This window comes from Rhinolophus sinicus, chromosome 17, assembly GCF_057876585.1.
Source record: "Rhinolophus sinicus isolate RSI-liver-muscle chromosome 17, RSI-T2T, whole genome shotgun sequence".
Taxonomy (NCBI): domain Eukaryota; kingdom Metazoa; phylum Chordata; class Mammalia; order Chiroptera; family Rhinolophidae; genus Rhinolophus; species Rhinolophus sinicus.
Genome location: NC_142517.1, coordinates 13670017 through 13689140, shown reverse-complemented (window position 1 = coordinate 13689140; position 19124 = coordinate 13670017).

Sequence of the window (19124 nt, the reverse complement as noted above, 5' to 3'; positions counted from 1 at the left end):
ATTCAAACAGGAGACCAGGGAACTGAAACAATTTCTCCACAACATCTACGACGTGAAGCCTCCCTTGTCCTGTGTGGAAAAGCCTGCACATGCTAAAATTATCTTGCTCAAGTTTTAGCTGCCCAGTTCCAAGCACAAAAATTCAAAACTTTATAACTGTAAAGATTTCGTATTCCGAATCATTTCCAAATAGGCTTCCAATATGAGCCATGATTTTACGGAAGGAATTGCATACAAGGGTCACATTTTGCCTAAACATCCCCTGCCTTTGGGCTAATGGGTTGCATCATAATCAAATTTGAACATATCCTCAGCCAGCAATCGGCACCGTGGGGCAGTGCTCGTAGGTTAAGAGTAGCTACTGTCTGAGCACTGGAGACATCCGCGGAGTGCACCATTAATGAGTGGCTTTTATTTGCCATCCCTGCGGCAAGACTTTTTGTTGTTGAAGAGGTATGTCCGGCTCACAAAGCATTCCTCAAAGAGGTAGAGTCTGGGGGCAGCCCCTCCCCTCGTGCATTCTACAAACCGTCCCGTGCATCCCACTCTGGAATGGCCCACCGGGCTCACCGTGGGTAGAAAAAAACTTTTCCTTTGGGACTTTCCTTCCTCTCTACATCCCGTGGCCACCCAGTCTTGTTAAGCTCCTTTTTCCTTTCCCTTCTGGATCTTCTGCTGGGGTTTTCTTCACCTATTCAGTGCCACCTGTTTCCAATGAAGGGAATAGGATGGGGAAAAAGGCTTCACAAAAGTGAGTCAAAAGCCTACAAGACACTGATCTTCCCGAGCACTCTTCTTGGAATATCTCCTGAGTGTACTCTTCTTGGGAGATCTCCTGACAAATCTGTCTCTTCCTCCACCTCAGTCACTACCAACTGCCACCTCTCTTCCCTTACCCTAGCCATGACACAGGGTAGAGAGAGAAGGTTTTTAAAAAAAAAAATTTAAAAAGACCCACACCTTTCTCACTAGAATTTAGGGAGCACTAACTACATGCCAGACACTGTGATAAGTGCTTTAGAAACAGAATGTCAATTCATCCTCACAAATAACCCTGTTATTCCCATTTTATAGATAATGTTATTGAGATATAGTGACCACACAACTAGTAAGTGGCAAGTGAAGATGCGAATCTTGGTCATCACAGAGCTCAGCGAACAGGAATCGTGCCAGCCAAGGGCTATATTACAATATTGGAACGTACGTTGTCTGGAGTTACGATTCAGGGAGAGATGAATTGGAAATATAAAGTCGGATATTTTCTTACGAGTCTAGGGCAAATGTTCTCAGTCCGAGGTGATGTACCACCCTCAGGGGGAGGGACATTTGGCAATGTCTGGAGACACTTTTGGTTGTCACGACACGGGGCTGCTACTGGCCTCTAGTGGGTCAAGGCCAGAGATGCCGTGAAACATCCTACAATGAATCGGATGGTCCTCACAACAAAGGATTATCCAGCCTAGGATGTCAGCAGCGCTGAGGCCCAGACACCAGTTCTAGGGGTTTGGTCTAATGGGCACATTTCTCACTCCCCACCCCAGTCTTCTTTGTGGATTTTTATTGTTTATGTCCATTTTTACAGTCTTCTATTATGTTAATCTTTTACTGTGAGGCACCCCAAGTCCTTTTAGGAAACTAGGAGGCTCTAAATAATGGACAAATAAGCTGACTTGCAAAGACTCTCCTGAAGGGACAGCACCTTGTTCGGAACAAACTACTCTGAGGGCACTATTTTGGGAACAGGGAGCCAGCAGGCCAAGTGTCTGTCATTTTCACACCCATTACTTTCAGGACTGGTGCCTCCTGGAATCTTGTCCCAGGAAAGGGGTTGGGAATAGAGAGAGTGCTTACCCTGGAACATGCCGTTACAAAGAGAAATCATGAAAAGGAAAACAAATTAAATTTTAAAAAAACAAAAAAACAAATAAACCTGTAATCTGATGCCAGTCTTAAATATTCTCCACTGATCATAAATCAAGAGAAAGTGAAATAATTTCCATCATCACACTCAAACGGCATGTTCTTTGGACTTTGCAGGAACAGAAGAGACAATGTGGAGAAAATGCATTGTTCTGTGGTTCTGAAATGAAAGCCCAATTAGTCAGAAGATAATTTCAATGAGCTTCAGTAATAAAACATATGCCCCAACTGTGCCTACTTTAAGCAAACCCTAAAAGTCAAAAACTGATGGACGATAAAGCAACTTGAGTCCAGAACAGTTTTGGTTACATTGCAGGATTTATATGTAATCTTTGAAAGTATGCTATCCTCTGAAGAAAATATTTTAATTGGTCTTTAAAATGTTCTTAGGGGCAAATTCAGCTTGTTTAAAATGTTGCCTGACTGGTCTCTGGTTATGACAGCTCATTACACTGTCTTAATGCCATATGAATTATTAATCAGTATGTTTTGGTTTCTTTTAAAGCATTCCAGATTGTATCCAATTCTGGATAAAGGGATTTAAAAAAAAAAAAAAAAAAAAAACCCTTAGAATGTTCTTAACTACTTTATGTCAAAGAAAAAATCCGGAATGAGTTATAATTATTACCTTATATAATATCTTTTTAAATTATCTTGTTTCGGGAAATTTTGCTTATATAATTATTTGAGCTTGGGATGGCCTTTTATTCCCTTCTCCGTCTCCCAAAATGTCTCATCATCATTCACGACCTAACTCAGAAACCACTTTCCCCCACAAAACTTTTCCTAATTCTTCACCAGCATTAACCAAAAGGTCCTTTTTGCTTTCAGTCATGTTGCTTCTATCTAAGCATTTCTTTTTTTTCTTTAAATTAAAGTTTATTGGGGCGACAATTGTTAGTAAAGTTACATAGATTTCAGGTGTACAATTCTGTAATACATTATCTATATCTCACATTGTGTGTTCACCACCCAGAGTCAGTTCTCTTTCCATCACCATATATTAGAACCCATTTACCCTCTTCTAGAGCCCCACTCCCCCCGTTCCCTTACCCTTTGGTAACCCCTAAAGTATTACCTATGTCTATGAGTTTTTGTTCTTTCAGTTGTTTGTCTTGTTCTCTTGTTGTTTTCGGTTTATATACCACATATCAGTGAAATCATATGGTTCTCTGCTTTCTCTGTCTGATTTATTTCGCTTAGCTCACTAAGCATTTCTAATGATCATTTTGCTTTACATTATGATTACTTGCCTGTATCTGTCTTCCTGAGCTAAAATACCTTCAGTGGGACAGACAGCATCTCATTCATTTTGCATCCCAGGAGACTGACAGGGTGCTTGGAACTACTAAGTCTCCAATAATGATTAAGTTACATGAAATTGTACTGATTTGGTCAGATAGAAATTGTTTTTCAGCTTGTTCTCTTGGTTCGTTTGAAGTAGCTTGCTCATTTCGATAATTATGAGACCCAAATCTCAATCAGTTAGGACAAATAGTTCTGGTGCCTTCTCTTCCCTCATCCTAATTTAGAGTTCCAGTAGGTGCCAGAGGAACAAAACATTTTCAGATGCATGTGCTGTCTCGGATTGGGACCACACCAAATACCACAGTCCAAGTGGGTGAATAATGCACTGGATATTTGGCCTGATTTTGCGTGCTTGCAAGTAAGCTAGCCAGTGAATCATTAGGGTAGACTCTTCCATAAATGCTTTGTTTTGAATTCCCTCACTTATTCCCTCAGTAACTCCTTCATTCATTATATAATGGTGTTTGAACACCTAATAGGTAGTAGACGTCTTTAACAATTAGAAATACAGAGCTTAGTAAGAACAAAGAACTAACATCCTATAAAGAAAGGTAGAAGCATATCAATAGAAGATTCTACCTTTTAATATCTAAAAACCCAAAAGATTGTTTTAATGGGAAACATTCACCCAAAATATGCCCTAGATGGACAAGGAAAGTCCCAAAGAAAGAAAGGGGCTATTCTAGTAATTGCATTTCAAATATATACAACATGATACAATGTGCTGTTGAGAGCGCAAAAATAATACAGAGCAAGGTCACCATCCCCTTTATAGTCAGTATTTGGCTGCAACCGCATCAACTCCAGGTAAAGCAATATCCAGTGAAGACAATGGGAGCTTCCTCCTCTGTCTCAATTGTTTTTAGAAGGAAATTTCCAGAAGCTCCCCAACTGACATCTTGTCAGGTCCTATTGGCTAGATGTAATCACATGCCCATCCCTAAATCAATATCTCAAGGGGAATGAGTCCACCATGATTGCCTTAGACCAATCTTAATTCACTCCCTGGAATGTTGTCCATAGGACTTCATAGAGGTTGTCACTCTCCCTGTGCTCATGGGAAGGTGACACCAGCAAAAAAATCAAGCTTCTGCTCTCAAGCAAAAAGTGATAGGATGGAGTAAGAAAACAACTGTCACAGCAGAATAGAAGAGCATATTTGGCGGTGAAGGAGACTGGTCACAAATGAGGACTTTTGCTGTTAGAGTATAAACCTGTCTTGACTTCCCAAAGATGAAAGATAAAGCCACCACCAGCGCTTGATTTCAAAGAAATTTTCCAAAGCCTAGTTAGTGAATCCATTTGTTTATTCAGCAAGTTAATGAGGATTTTTTTAATCTATACAACACCATTAAAATTCCAAAGTAAATTTCTTAATTCTAAATAGCATTTCCACTTCTGAGGAAGACCTCCAAAATCCCATGAGAGCCTTCCTTTAAAAAAATAAATTTTCAAGTTTGAAAATATTTTCACAAGTACAAAAGAATTCTGCTAAATTTCTAGGTTTCACATCATTTTCTTAAATATCCAATTTTCAAAAAGCAGAACAATCCTGAAATATTCAGGACAAATGCATAACATGATGAGCATGGTTTTATGTCTTTTGTCTTTAGCTGTCTCTCTCTTTCTTCAGCAGTATGTTCACACTTCTCATTGATTCTTCTCTTTGTCTCCTTTTCCCCACACCTTACCATTTTCACAATAATTTTTCACTATTTTTTCTTTTCTTTCTCTCCCATCTCCCCATCTGTATCTGTCTTTTTCTTTTTTTTCCTCTCTATTCCTCTTTCATCCTCATTTTCCCTTGACTGTTCCTTATATGCCAAGTTATGCAAATGATCTTAAGTGTGAAAAGTCCTTTACTACTTAAAAAACATTTGTACATATATTATTTCATTTGATGTGTCTCTTAAATTGTTTATGTTAAGGCTGGTCATATAGTAGGTGTTCAGTAAAAATTCATTAAAGAAGTCTTCACCTTTGCTATCAATTATGCCTCTGTCACAGTTACATATATAAAATATCTATTGTTGCAAACCATCCCAAAACCTATTGCCTTAAAATCATAATGATTTCTTTCTCATAATATTATAGATTGGCTGGATGGTTCTTTTACTTGTCTGACCTGGACTTGCTCATGAGGCTATATTCACTTGGTGACTAGGCTAAGCTGTAAAGTCCAAAATGGCCTTACCCACATGTCTAGGCTTTAACAAAGGTGGGTGCAAGGCTGGGACCACCTTCTCTCTATCTGGTTGCTCATAACTCAGTATTCTATCTTGAGCACTTTTATATGTGACTTGCTTCCAAGAGGGCAAAGGTGGAGAGAGCAAGACCTCTTAAAGCCTTGGACTAGAAACCATACATCATGATTTCTGCCACTCTATTGACTATGCAAGTCACAAGACTGACCCTCACACAAAATGAAGAGAATCAGACTTCACCTGTTGATGGGAGGAGTAGAAAAAGGGAATGTAGTATGAAACAGATTGTTGAAGCCATTTTTGGAAATAATCTACTATTATAGTAATGTGATAAGTAAAACTTCAAATTTTCTATTTATAAATCAGTCATCTTTCAGAAATGGCAAGTTCAAAATCTTCATGTTGCCCAGACATAGGACCAATTAGTGAAATAAAATAGAATATCTAAGAATAGATACAAATACATAGGAAATTTTATACATGAAAAAGCTGGGAGGTCAAATCAGTAGAAATAGAGATGAACTTTTTAAATTGAATTTTATTGAGATAATTGTAAGTTTACATGCAGTTATAAACACAGAGAGGTCCTTTGTATACTTAGCCTACTTTCCCTCAATGATAACATTTTACAAAATTGTAGTATAATATCACAACCAGTATTGACACTGACACAGTCCACCTATTTTATTCAGATTTCCCCAGTTTTACTTGTATTCATATGTGTGTATACTTCTACATAATTTTATCAACTATGTAGGCTTGTGTATCCACTACCACAGTCAAGATACTGAACAGTTTTGACACCACAAGGATTTTTCATATTTTCTTTATATAACCATACTCACCTCCTGATCTCTCATATCACCAGTCCTTGGCAACCACTAGTCTGTCCTTCATTTCTGAAATTTTATCATTTCAAAAGATTATACAAGTGGAACACATAGTATGTAATCTTTCTGTATCGGCTTTTTTCACTCAGCATAACTCTCTGGAGATATGTCCAAGTATATCAATAGTCCATTCCTTTTCATTGCTGAGTAGTGTTCCATGATATACATGTACCACGGCTCGTTTAACCATTCACCTGTTGGACAAATGGACTGATTCTAGTTTTAGATTGTTTCAAATAAACTAGCTATAAACATTTGTGTGCAGGTTTTCATATGAACACAAGGTTTCATTTCTCTGTAATGGATGCTGAAAAGTGTAATTGCTAGGTCATATGGTAATTGCAGGTTTTGTTTTATAAGAAACCGCCAAACTTCTCCAAAGTGAATGAAGAAGTTTAGATTCCCACCAACAACATATGAGTGGTTCAGTTTCTCTTCATCCTCGCCAGCTTTTGGTATTCGTATTATATTTTATCCATTCTAAGAGGTATGTAATGGTATCTCATCATGGTTTTAATTTGCATTTCCTGATGGCTAATAATGTTGAATATCTTACCATGTGCTTACTTGTCATCTGTATGTCTTCACTAAAATATTTATTCATGTATTTTCCCGTTTTCTAATTGGATATTTTTACTTGAACTTAGTTGAGTTTTAAGAATTTGTTATAAAGTCTAGATACAAGCCTTTGTTGGATATCGGTTCACAAATATTTTCTCCCAGCCTATAATTTCATCTTCTTCACATAGGTTTTCACCGAGCAAACATTTTTAATTTTGATGAAGTACAGTTTATCTCTTGTTCCTTTTATGCATTGTGCTTTGGGGTCAAGTTTAAAAACTATTTGAAAGATGGCCTTTTCAAGCCATCTGTTACCATAGATCAATGGAACAGAATAGAAAGCCCAAAATAAACCCTCGCTTGTATGGGTAACTTACCAACGACAAAGGAGGCAAGAATATACAATGGAGAAATGACAGTTCCTTTAACAAGTGGTATTGGGAATACTCGACAGATACACGAAAAAAATAAAACTAGACCACTCTCTTATACCACATATAAAAATAAACTCAAAATGGATTAAACACTTAAATGTAATGCCTGAAACTATAAAACCCCTAGAAGAAAACATGGGTGGTAAACTATTGGACGTAAGTCTGAGCAATATCATTTTGCATATGTCTGCTCAAGCAAGGAAAACAAAAGCAATAATAAACAAATCAGACTTCATCAAACTAAACCACTTCTGCACAGCGAAGGAAAGCATCAACAAAACAAAATGACAACCTACTGCACGGGAGAATATGTTCATAGGTGATATATCCGATAAGGGGTTGATATCCAAAATACGGGTACTGCGTTGGTGGTATAGCGGTGAGCATAGCTGCCTTCCAAAATACGGGTACATAAGGAACTCATACAACTCAGTAACAAGCAAAAAATAATAATAAACTACCTGATTAAAAAATGAGCAGAAGACATGAATAGACACTTCTCCAAATAGGACATACAGATAGCCAACAGACATATGAAAACATGTTCAACATCAATAATCAGGGAAATGCAAATCAAAATCACAATGAGATACCTCCTTAAATCAGTCCGAATGGCCATCAACAATAAATCAACAAATAACATGTGTTGGTGAGGATGTGGAAAAAAACGAACTCATTTGCACTGTTGGTGGAATTGCAAATTGGTGCAGCCACTATGGAGAACATTATGGCGATTCCTCAAAAAATTGAAAATAGGTCTACCATATGACTCAATAATTCCACTTCTGAGTATTTATCCAAAGAAAATGAAAACACTAATTCAAAAGACATATACACCCCCATGTTCACAGCAGCACTATTTACAATAGCCAAGATATAGCAGCAACTTAGGTGTCTATTGACAGAGGAATAGATAAAGATGTGGTTTATATATACAAGGAATATTAGTCACTGAAAAAAAGAATGAAATCTTGTCATTTGTGATGGATGGACCTAACGGGTATTATTCTAACTGAAATAAGTCAGAGAAAGACAAATACCATATGGTTTCACTTATATGTGGAATCAAAAAAAAATAAAATAAATGAACAAACAAAACAAAATAAATATGGAGGAGAGAGGGTAGAGCGATGAGTATGAAAGGTGAAGGAGAATATAGTCACTAACATTATAATCAGTTTCCATGGTGACAGATTGTTACTAGAATTAGTGTGGTGATCACATTGTAAGGCATAAAACTGCTAAATCACTGAAACATTATACACTTGAAACTAATATAACTAATATAATATTGTATACCAACTTTACTTAAATTTAAAAAAAAGAAAAGTTATCCATAAATTCATTACTTTATGCTTTCACTAACCCACATCAAATTACACCTATTCAAAAAGAAAATATGGATACTTACATAAAAATTTAAACTTCTGCATGTCATAAAAGAAACAAATAGGTTTTTTTTTTAATTTAGGTAATAATTGTAACAGATGTAATAAGAAAAGGTTTAATGTTTTCAATTTGTAAAAAACTCATCACAATAAAACTGTTGAACTTTTTAAATTTTTAAACACCCATGGTGATACATGGAGAGTGTTGCTAATAAGTATGGGTTTTGGCGGGGAGGGAATAAAAAAATGTTCTAAAATGTGATGGTTGTACATCACTGTGAATACACTAAAAGCCTCTGAATTGTACACTTTAAATGAGTGAATTATATTCAATAAAGCTGCTATTATTAAAAAGTCCAACCTTTCTATAAATTAAATGTATATTAATAGTTGGCCAACATGTAAAATGCTATTTTTTCAAGTGCTGATAATAGTATAGAGTAATGGACACTTTCGTACAGACAGTAGGCAGAAATTGGTACTTCTAAGGAGGACAATTTAGTAGGACAATATCAAACTTTAAAATTAGGCATGTTCTTTAACAGTAGTTTTACTTCTAGCATTTGCCCCATTGATAGATCGTAAATGTATCCCCAGCTCTTCACCTCTCCCTATATCTATAGCATTGGCCATATGACCTTGAGTATTTTCCATTCCGACTTTTGCCTCAGTCAGGTAATTTCTTGAGGCAATGATATATTAGCAGTACAACACAAGAAGAGGATCAAAAAAGTGCACCCTTGTGCTTAAATTCTTATACCTCTGTCATCACCATGAGTACCTGCCGAGGCTGGCCTGCTGAATGAATTAGAGGCTTACAGAGCAAGTCGAATCATCCCCATCATCCCAGCTAATAGCCAATCATTTCCTAGACATGAAAGCAAGTCTTCCAGAACCACCCTCCTGCATCCATCCTACATTACTGACCCAAGACTCATGACCATCTCCCACATACATCATGCCCCTTTGCCCTTTGCATATTTTAGTCCTTCTATCTGAAACGCCTATTCACAATTTTATCTGGTAAGTCATACTTTTGTCTTATTTTATCCAGAAGCCTTTATAAACTCTTCAGACCTCTAAGATATTTGTTTATACTTCTTGACCATACTTTTCTGTGGTCTTACATGCTTATTATACATTTCTATCTCTATACTACAAACTCCTCATGAGCAAGAACTTGGCGTTGTCTTTGGTTCTCAGTGACTCAGCCCAGTGACTAGATTCTCATTAAATGTCTGTTATATAATTGACAGAATTGACAATTATAGAGTCCAGGAGAGCTGAGCTCTACTTCTTTCTTCATCACTTAGAGAAATCACACCTACAAGTTTCACTCTTCTCATCTGTGAAATGGGTACACTATCTTCTTATCTCTCAACCTCACAAGGTTGTTGGAAGGACAAAATCTAATGTTTATTTTAAGTGATTTGTAAATTATAAAATCATGAATATCATTCATACTTCACCCATAGATCAAATTAGTTATCTTCATTAAAATTTAATCCAATCCCAACTATATGATATTTTGGCAATGGTACAACTATGGAGATGGTAAAAAGACCAGTGGCTGTCAGAGGTTAGCGGGGAGAAAGGGATCAATAGAGAGAGTACAGAGGATTTTTAGGGCAATGGAACGCCTTTGTATGATAGTATAGTGATAGACCCATGTCATTGTACATTTGTCCAAACCCACAGAATGTACAGCACCAAGAGTGAACCCTACAGTAAACTACGGACTTTGGGTGACAATGATGTGTTAGTGTAGGTTCATCAATTGTATCAAATGCACCACTCTTTTTTTTTTTTTTTTCTGTAAACAATGATGTCATTTATTTAAAAGTTTACTCTAAGAAATATATATATATATATATATATATATATATATATATATATATATATATATATATATATATGACAATTACAGCACTAAACCAGGCACCTTCAACCAAATCACAACCTCTTCTTGGATTCCCCTTCACTCTAAGTCTCTTCTTCCAAATTCTCCTTCCTGAGCTGGAAGACATGGCAGATTCAAATGCGCCACTCTTGTGGGAGATGTTTAGAATGGGGAAGGCTGTGAATGTGTGGGGGTAAGGAAAGTATAAGAAATCTTTGTACCTTCTACTCAGTTTTGCTGTCAACTTAAAGCTTCTCTTTAAAAAAGTCTTAAAATACAAAAAAGAAAAAATTAATCTAATACCCCATTATGTAATTGTAATTCTCCAGAAATACTTATGTTCTCTGTTGCCAGGTACGTTACTTTGATGTAAGGCTGATAATATTTTTAAATAAATTTTGAAAATGTTTCTATATAGATAATGATGATTTAATAATAATAAAAAAAAAGAGCATCACTATTCACAATAGTCAAGGTATGGAAACAATCTAAGTCCATTAATGGATGAATGGATAAAGAGAATGTGGCATTATGTAAGAAATATTATTCAACCTTTAAAAAGAAGAAAATGCTGTCATTTATGACAACATAGATGGACCTTGAGGACATTATGCTAAGTGAAATAAGCCACACAGAAGAACACAAATACTGCATGGTATCACTTACATGTGGAATGTTTTTTCAAAAATCTAACTCAGAGAAACAAAGAGTAGCAAAGTTGTTCCCAGGGGCTGGACATGGGGCAAATAGGAAAGGTTTGGCAAAAAGACATGAACTTTCAGCTCTAAGATGAATAAGGTCTGAGGATCTAGTATAAAACATGGTAACTAAGTTGATAACAATGCATCACTTAATTGAAATTTGTTGAGGGAATAGAACTTAAATGTTCTCACAAAAAAAAAATTAGGTAAATATGTGAGGTGAATGATATCTTAATTCAATGGGGGAAATCCATTGACAATACAGATATCAAATCATCATGCTGTACACTTTAAATATCTTGCAATTTTGTCAATTATACTTCAACAAATCTGAAAGAAAAAGAAAGTTTCGTAAGACTTTCAATTGTTGATAGAAGAAGCTTGAATAATTTAAAGAAAGACCTAAAATGAAAATAAAGTATTTCTTTTGTTTAGACTTCTTTTGATGCTGCTAGCTCCATTGAATTTAGGATGGAAAATAATACAAAATTAGAAAAAAAAAAGATTCTTTCCCAGATGGAATTTGACAAAGCTAATGAATTAAGTCATTAGGCATGAGGCAGTTAAGAAGAACCGAACTTCACAGAAGAGCAAGCATGGAGACAGACTTATATAAGCAAAGAAGGGAATTACTGCTCAGATCAACTGCAATCTTGAGCAGTTGTGGAAGACAAGATTTCTTTCTATGTGCAATAAGCTGCTTTGAGTGGTGGCAGCACAGTGACAGGACCACCGAGTGACGCCACATGAGACGATAGTCAACCTTAATGGAATTCCTGGAGGCCAATGTCATGACCTTAAGACTCTTCACGAAAAGGAATGAACACAATGACAAATAGGGGGAAAGGGAGGAATGCACTTTAGAACTTTACTTTAGAAAATAAAAAAATTCCAGTAAATCCTATAAAAAGGGAAAACAAAGCCTCTTCTGGAAAATAAACCATTAAACCAGCAATGGCTTTGGGTAATGGACTATATTGATGAAACTTATTAGGAGAAAGAACATTCAGTCAAAACAAATATACTGGAGTAAATAAAAGAAACATGCAAATAAAATTTTTGCTGTCACACATAGAGATGTAAATAATATCAGAGCTTGTCCTATATAAAAAGACACATAAAAGAAAGGAAACTTTTTTGCTATAAAGCTCTTAATTTTCCAATTACTAAAACATAAAAGGGGTTTGATCTGGAATTTCAGTAGGGGGCCCAGAATTTAAATTTTTTCTGCTGAAAGGGAATCAACAACCAAATGAAATGTCAGTGTATGTTTTATAAAAGCAATACAAAAGAAATTTGAAAGTGTACTAATATGTTTTAAAAATTGAGAAGCATCTATGTAATTAAATGATAAAAGAGATAGGGAAAAATCAGAGAAGCCGTCATTGTCTTTGGGATTGCAAGGATCTAAATAAAATAGATGAGACCCACAAGAAAATAACTCAGAATCATTTAGGACCAAAATCGCTACAAGGAATATGTGGTAGTGGAAAGAATGAAGAAATATTGTAAAATCACAGGGTACGGGTTACAAGCTGATCATTATAACATTAGTGCAATAATGATCACTTACTAGTTTAGTTCGAAGGAAAAGAAATAATTTTAAAAAGAAAGAAAACAAGGAGTTCTCAGAAGTCTCTGAACAAGAAGGAAGCCTGTTGGTTTTCAGGAAAATACATCATTGTCGGAAGTGTAAGTAGAAAGAGAAGGGGGACAGAACTTAGTTTCGTGGGACAGGTACACGGCCAGACATAAAGCTGGGCATCATACCTGGTCCTCACAACAATGCTGGCAGTAGGCATTATTGATCCCATTTTATAAATATGGGCAACAACGTAATGAGTGTTTGTCATGTGCCAGGAGCTACACTAAAAGCTTCACGTGGATTATTTCATTTAAGACGCACGTTGTGTTGAGTGCCAAGGTAACGCCATCTTTTTTTTTTTTTTTCCTTTTAAGCTTCATCTCTTTTTTTTAATTAAAACTTATTGCGGTGACAATGGTCAACAAAACTACATAGGTTTCAAGTGTACAATTCTATAATACATCATCAATATATTGCATTCTGTGTTCACCGCCCAGAGTCAGTTCTCTTACGGAAGTGGAACCTGATGGTCAGATGTTTACGTCACTTGCCTGTGCTCATACGTGCTTTCACAGTAAGCAGGGATTTCAAGAACCCTGTACTCCTAAGTAGCCCATGCTCTTCCCACTGTAGTAAATGTAAACATTCGAATGAAAATAAACAGTAGAAAGCAAGTAGATGAGGAAACCAACTCCCGCAAGTCCAGGCCATCAGTGGCAGAACTTGTCTGGTTCTCAATACCAGTCCAGAGCTCCTTCCAGGTCCCAACAAGGACAGAATACAATCTATCCAATCAGCTAATTCCCTTTAATTGATTCCATTCTCACCAAAACAAAATCTCTCACATTAACTTGATTTCAGAAAAGAAAAAAAAAAAGGTTTCTCATCCTGGAAAGAAGAGAGACTAAAGGGAAGTCATTAAAAAATAAAGTCATTAAAGGGAAGCTATTTAAAAAGTCCCCTAAAAATTTTTTTTTCTAATAGTTCAGTCAGATGGCCAGTTGATTAATGGTGTAATGCCCAGGCATTACAGCTAGCGTATGTCAAGCTGCCCAGACCTGAGCCAGCCCAGGAGAGGAAGTTGCCAATATTAGACACCATTCACTCCCAGAGTCTATGGCTTAGGCACATAATCACAAACCTAAGTCCAAATAGTATGGGCTACTTCCTTTCTCTGTATAGACATGGACAGAAATCACTGAGTGAGCACATGTGCACAAAAAGCAAAATGTCAATTTTTCTTGACAATCATCAAGAGAGATGCCTATTTTTAGCTAGCAAATTCATGTCATAGAACTGACATCTGAGTTCCCAAACCTGTCAAAGGGCAATGAAGATTCTGGAGTGAGAGCATCACAATTCATTCCATAGTCATAATTCGGTCATCCAGTGTTAGACTGTCTGCTGTCATAGAGGTTACAATCTAGCAAGAGAGGTAGACACTGAATAAATAATTATAATGATGATAAATGCCATGCATGGGAAAGGTTCTGGAGCATGGAGCCCTAACATAATCTGGGACCGTGAGGAGGAGTGAGTGATGCATCGATCAAAGCTTCCCTGAGCGTGTGTGTGTGTGTGTGTGTGTGTGTGTGTGTAAGAAAGAGAGTGAGTGAGCAGGAAATGGGGATTGGGGAGTGGCATTGTTAGCAGTAATCAACATCCTTGGAAAAGGGAACAAAATACACGTATATTGATAGGAAATAAAGAGCACAGAACATTCCAGAACTAAAAGAAACTCATGACTGGAGCAGAAAGAACAATGAGGAAGAAGCCTGAAGATGTGGACAGACACATGCTGATTTCATTCCACAGCCTCATGAGCTTATTCAACAGGTCTGCTCATGAGAGATGGATCCACTCTCAGTGTTCTGCCAAAATCCAGTTTGAGAGCCTGCAAGCCTGAAGACCAGACCAAATATGACATCTGACGGGTTTACGAAGGTTTACGAAAATCGAGCTTTCTCTTAATGCCCTGCAAAATATCTGAACACAATTCTCAAAAATAAGTTGTCATGTCTAATGATTATAATTTCCACTTCCACAGACAATTCCAGAAGCACATGTGGCCCCACAATCTATGTTTAGAGTTTTTCTACATTCTACCAAATAGCCATTTCTAAACACTGAAGAAAATGAGGTCAAAATTGATATCTACTATCCAGATCTTGGATGTAGACAAAAGACCCAGGGTTTTCCAACTGAATTTTACAATTTATAGTTTTCTATCATTCAGTATATTCATATATGTGCAGAAATTCGGAAGGAAGCGATCAAGCAGAGCTGGAAGATAGTCCCATCGGTATGAGTGGTTTGGCGAAGAGGACTCTCAGCCTGCAGGCGGGGGACATTCCTTGTGGCATATTCTCACTTCTTAGAAGAGCCAGGTCAGACTGGACACTGAGAATTTTCACCCAAGTTTGACGAGAGGCAAAAAAGGTATAAAACTATAACTCATGTGTACCAGCGATGAAACTATTAAAAAGCAAAACCATAGCTCAGGGTGAGTTTTTATGATAATCGTAAGCTTTTATCTCTAGAAGAATACTGAAGGGTAGAAGATAAAAAGGCTTCTGAAGGCGACAATTAGGGTAGCCAGGGAAAACACAGACTGTTCAGTTACATTTGAATTTTACATCGTAAGGCACATGTCTAATCACCATGCTGTACACCTGAAACTAGTACAACATCATATGCCAACTGTAATTGGAAGATCATTGGAAGAGCATTGATTTTTTAATAAAATAAAATAATAAATTTGAATTTCAAACATATTTTTAGTGCAAATATGTCCCCTGCAACAGTGGCAGTACTTTTATTTTCTAAATCTGGCAACCCTAGTGATAACAGATGATTTTTTTTTTAATGCCCTTCTGCTTTATAAAGATTTGAGTATTCAAGTTTGGTTATGAGGTGCTGAGATTAAATTGCTCTTCACATGAAAGAGAAAGATATGGATATCCAAGGGAAACTGGCAAATGAGGGCTACAATGAGGAGAAAACAAGACAGTTGGCAGAGGTCTGAGGGGCATGGAGAAGGGACACAAAGAGGGGGCATTTATGAAATTTTATGCCATTTTCCTGAGGTATAAAATCATCCTCCTTATCCTCTACAAATGCTTCAGTAAAATCGACATTTCTCACTAGTGCATTGGGGTAGCAGTAAGTAGATTCTTTCTAGAGTAAATTCTTTTTTTGCCACTAAAAGGTGCCAAGTTCTACTTAAACTTTGGCACCAAAAAGCCAACATATGGATTACATGAATAATTGGAGAGAGAATTTAAGCAACAGGAAGTCCACATAATTTATTTCAGCCCCTCGACCAGCAAGTCTGTAAACCCAGCTTGAATAAATGTGAACCTCAGTAGATAACGTTCTACTTCGAGCTAGTAGATGACAGCTCCTGAGCAAATAAAAAAGAGGGTTTGGACCCAGACCAGACTAAAATCGCTGACTTAACCACTCACAGACAAGGATTTCAGTGATATCCTTTCTGTGGAAAACTACAATAGTTCCTATACGAAGATTTCTGTTATTATTATTGTTCAACATTGACCTAATACTGTAAAGGTTATACACGAATATAGTAACACTGTTAACCCAAGGTCTTGTGAGTTAACTTCCACTAACTTAGTTACCTAAGATAACTAAGTTTTTAATTTGGTGTTTCCTTTTTTTAATGACTTAACCAGCTTGGCCATTTTACAAACATGTTGTGACTAATCACTTTATAACATAATACACTTATAGAAATTAAATAAATCTTGGTAACTCAAAGCAATGAACTACACCATAAAACATCTCTGAAATCTGTTTGAATGCCAGCTTTCAAAACAAAAACTTGGAAATGTGACTCCTTTTTGATGATAAACACCTGTAATAAATGAAGAACATTTTCCTAAATCACTCTCCCAGTTCCATTGAACATCAAAGTGTTACTTGGTTAAGTTGGGGTTGTTTTATCACTCTTGTTAAAATGTTTTGTATTATTCAGAGAGAACTTAAATCAGTGACCCCACACTCATCAAACATCTTGCAGACTGGCCACAAGGGGTACCACAGTTCAGGCTTTTGCTGATTCTTTGTTTTGGACATAGTGTGACTGTTCTGAATACAGCCGTTTCAAAGTGTCATTAACTGTGGATGATGCACATGGGATTATTCCATGGCTGGTGTGAAAAACAAACAAACACACATACACACAACATGAGTATCTGATAGAACAGTGCTGGGCACATACGGAGTGATCAATAAATATTCATTGAATCAATAACTATTTGTCTATCTTCCCTCTAATTTTAGGAGGCTATATTAATGAAGGAAGGAAAGAAACTCTAAATGTATTTTAGAAATAATCTAAGTGATATTATATATCTGTACCTTCTAAATGCATTTTGTCTTCTCTAAAGGATATTTTGGAAACCAGGTAAAAGAAATACCTCTGTCTAGATAGTGTGCCAACTAAAATGGTGGCTGTAACTATATGGATTAGACTAAAGAGTACAGACTAAAGAGTCTCAATCTTGGCTGCACATTAATATTACCTAGGATGCTTTTTCAAAATCTCAATACCTAGGCCACACTCATTAAATCAAAATTCTTATGGGTAGAACACAGGCATCGGTATTTTTAAAAAGACATTTCATTATGGAATCTAGATTGAGAATGATTAGTATAGACGCTGATTCTTCTCTTTGTCCAAGAAAATTGTGCATATAACCCCATTCAAGACAAAAAACAAATAAAAACCTATTGTCAATTCCTGAGACATTGGGGCATTGTCTCTCTTTAGCTGAGAACCATTCATCTTCTGCATCGTGGTCCCAACAGACCGTTGCAAAAAATGATACAATTCTAAAACAAAGTGGCAGGTGGGCACTAAGGGAAGTTGAGCATTCTATGTTTCTTCTTCTGACAAGATTCCTCTTACGGTACTCTATTTGACAAAAATATATAAAAGTTAATATATAAAAAGTTAATATATTTGACAAAAATATATAAAAGTTAATAAAAAATATATAACAGTACTTTTAAGAAATCTCTAACAGAAACAGAATTTTCTATCAGGCAGGGTCAAAGTTGAGAGCCACTGTTCCAGTGTCTTCTGTTCCTAGATTTATTGGTGCCTGAGTTGACCATGAGTCAGTCAGTCACCTGGTAGCTCTAAGCAGCAGGAGGATTAGCCGAATCCATTGTGCTCAAGCCCCCACAAGTACAAGGGACGAGACAAAACAGGGAAAAACTCTCGGAATCCACATCTTACCCAGTGGAAGAGCCTCTGTGCCCTGCTATTATGGTTGTAAATAGCAGAGTCCCACATGCTGTCTCAAGTCACAACAACCTACTTCATGCAATAAGATAAATGTGAATTCCAAATCATGACATGGTCCCACTCAATGGCTGTTATTGAGCCTCTCCTGCTAGGGTGACATGGCAACTCTCCCTGTGTTGGCTTCTACCTTCGAAGCCCTCTTCCCCTCTACCCTGTATCTTTTCTATTCTGAACTAAGTCTGTTTATTCCAGAGTACAGTGTCCTGTGCCTTCCCATGAAATGTGCTGCTTTTTGTCTCTCCCTGGATCTTTTCAACTTTTGCTCCCAATGCCCAGATCAGAATCTCTCATGTGGCAGCCAGGCATCAGTAGCTTTTAAAGCTCCCCGGGGAATTCCAATGTGTAGCCAAGGTGGAAAACCACTGTAGCAAAGAACAGGGCATGTGGGTAAGGCCAGCTGGATTATATTACAGCATTAGCCCCAAAGAAAACTTGAAGAAGGTATATTGAAATGCCTGGAAATTCTGTTCTCCTTGCGTTTTTTGGGTTTTGTTTTTTTTTTATTCAATATTTCATTTTTATTTCTACAGAATATAAATGTAATATGTGTATTCTAGTATTTTAACTGCATTGTTGTATTGGATGGGAAGCAAAAACTGCCTGAGGAAGTGATGTTCTCAGTGCAATCACTTCCTGAAGAAAGTATTAGTCAAGAGTTTGGTGCTCTCAAACAACAAAAGAACAAGAACAACAAATGAAGAAACAAAACTCATAGACACAGACAATAGTTTAGTGGGTACCACTAAATACCAGAGGGTAAGGGGAGAGGGGGGTGGTAGATGAGGGTAAAAGGGATCAAATATATGGTAATGGAAGGAGAACTGACTCTGGATGGTAAACACACAATGTGATATATAAATGATGTATTACAGAATTGTACACTCGAAACCTGTGTAACTTT